The 2,790-nt window shown below is 40.0% G+C and overlaps 1 non-coding gene across 1 annotated transcript; it reads left to right on the top strand.

Moving 5' to 3' along the window:
* Nucleotides 1-1,943: 1,943 nt before the first annotated feature.
* Nucleotides 1,944-2,017, top strand: trnat-agu. Its single transcript has one exon. It is a non-coding gene; the product is annotated as a tRNA-Thr (tRNA).
* The last annotated feature ends 773 nt before the right edge of the window (nucleotides 2,018-2,790 follow it).

Genomic DNA, 2,790 nt, shown 5'->3' with positions numbered 1-2,790 from the left:
ATTGAGAGCATGGTGGAATTGGTGTAATGAGGCTTCACTTTCTGTCCAGATAATAAAGATGTCATCTATGTATCTTGAGTAAAATTGTGGTTTGTAAGGATATTGCTCTAGAAATTCGTTTTCCAGATTGGCCATGAAAAGGCTAGCATACTGTGGTGCCATTTTGGTCCCCATAGCTGTTCCCATGATCTGTTGATGATATTTGTTGTTTAAGTTGAAATAGTTGTGCGTAAGAATAAATTCATTTAGTTTGCCAATGATGTGAGGGGGAACTTTAAGATCGTTGGTCTCTTTTTCTAAGAATTTTAGACAGGCTGAGATACCATCATGATGAGGGATGTTGGTATACAGGGCCTTTACATCCATAGTGACTAGTATAGAATTTTGGGGTGGTTGGCCTGGGTGAAACTATCTGTTTTTGTCACCAAGGGCTTAAGTAAGGATTTTATAAATTCAGAGATTCCTTCTGTGAGTGTTCCTATGCCAGACGCAGTGGGTCTCCCAAGATTACCGGGTTTGTGGATTTTGGGAAGTAAGTAAAAAGTACCTGCCCTAGTTGTTCCAGGTATGACATTTTGCAAGGTAGATTGAATGTTGTCTGGCAATTATTTTATGATGGTGTTTAGTTTTTGTATGTATTCTTTAGCAGGATCTTCTAAAAGTTCTTTCTAATAGAGTACATCAGAGAGTTGACGGCCCCATGTTGCAAGGATCTGTACACAATTCCTGGAATCTGAAAATGTCCCAGTTCTTTCATGGCTTGCATACTCACCAGACATGTCACCCATTGAGCATGATTGGGATGCTCTGGATTGACGTGTACAACTGTGTTCCAGTTTCCGCCAATATCCAGCAACTTCGCACAACCATTGAAGAGGAGTGGGACAACATTCCATAGGCCACAATCAACAGCCTGACCAACTCTATGCGAAGGAGATGTGTTGCGCTGCATGAGGCAAATGGTGGTCACACCAGATACTGACTGGTTTTCTGATCTACGCCCCTACTTTTTTTTTTTTTTTTTTTAAGGTATCTGTGACCAACAAATGCATATTTGTATTCCCAGTCATGTGAAATCCATAGATTAGGACCTAGTTAATTTATTTCAATTGACTGATTTCTTTATATGAACTGTAACTCAGTAAAATCTTTGAAATTGTTGCATGTTACGTTTATATTTTTGTTCAGTATATTATTAAACCGAGGTGAAGAGAAGTTTTCATGGAAAGGAAAATCAAAACAAAACTCTTTGACATCAACTTAATCTGATGAAGAACTTCAAACCTTGTCATCGAAGACAGGAGTAGTTGTGCATTAAATCACCCGGCCGGGGTAAATACCCCTGAGTGACATAGAGGAGTGTCCCCTTCCGCCCCCCCCCCCCCCCCCCCATGAGAATCACCTTCAAAATAGGTGGCCCAAAACAATTTAACCCCTGAAACACCCCAGTTACTTATTCAATTTATGTTGCATTGTGTGCAAACAGAACAGGGATAACACCTTGCAGTCAAGGGGTTGTTAGCAGTGGGGGATTTTATTTTACACCTGGTAGCTGAAGATGTGATAGCTGTTCATCTCCTCGGTGCTCACCATCGGTTCCATGGTGTAATGCTTAACAGTCTGGACTCTGAATCCAGCAATCCGAGTTTTAATCTCGGTGAGAAGTGAATTTAATCATATGTTTTGATCATGTTAACTACCAATGTCATATTTCTACACCACAAGGGTACAATCGGTCATCTAAAATACAATGCAGATTCTCATATGAGGTCGGAAATGGTTTAATAACAATTCGTATTTTCAAGTGTTTCTGTTTAATTTCAGAAATGTCCCGCGCTTCATTTTAAAGTCGTCCATTGTAGTAGAGAACGACAGTAGTCAAGCCAATGTCTGATAAGTTTCATTTCACCAGTCTCTGGAACACATTCCTTTGACTGTTGCAGGGCGCCGTGGCTTAGATGGTTAAAGCTCCTGTCTAGTAAACAGGTAATCCTGGGTTCAAATCCCAATGGTGCCTTTTGCATTTTTTTTCAGCACCTCAAAGTTTAGGCTGTGTTTGTGTCACATTTTGTTACTGTATTGCCCAACAAAGACACACCACTGTCCTACAGTCGCAGGATAAACACTTTTGTCAAAAGGAAAGAGAACGAGAAACAGTAAAAAAAAAAATGCGACAAGGATGGGAAGCAAACCCACAAGTGCAAAGCACAATGGATTAGCAGCCCATCACCTTAAACATGCGGACATCTCATCCTCTAAATTCTGTGATCAAACCAAAGGGAATGAAACACTATATTTGCTCATAATGCGGTCCTGGGGAAACACTGCCTTGCTAGTTTTTGTTCCAACCAAACACTCAATTACATATAATTGAGCCCTTAATTGAACTAATAATTTGCCTAATCTGAGCTTTTTAAATAGAGTATCTTATAAAAAGTTTAAGAATGTTTGTTCATTATACAATTTTGTACCTAAAGTGAAACCTATTTACGTTCGCTAAGCACGGTCCGCAATTCACTGGGTTAGGTTGAATTTTGCGCCCGCCTTTAGCTCTCATTTTCGGTGTGCCGGGTGGCACTGCCCCTTAAGCACTTGGCTGAGTCGCTTATTTGAGCGGTCTCACTCTTTTCAGCTTGCTGACTCTTTGAGTCTGTCTCGCTTACTAATATTATATTACTTTGAGAGCTTATTGTTATTACCTGTATATTTTATTACTTGTACTAACATTTGTTTTTATTTCTTTCAGATAGAAACATGAGGTGTGTGTGTGTGTGTGTTGGCACTGGGCCA

Source organism: Polyodon spathula, chromosome 25, assembly GCF_017654505.1.
Source record: "Polyodon spathula isolate WHYD16114869_AA chromosome 25, ASM1765450v1, whole genome shotgun sequence".
NCBI classification, from domain to species: domain Eukaryota; kingdom Metazoa; phylum Chordata; class Actinopteri; order Acipenseriformes; family Polyodontidae; genus Polyodon; species Polyodon spathula.
The sequence above is the reverse complement of the archived record's forward strand: the minus strand, read 5'-3'. Positions and strand labels throughout refer to the sequence as shown.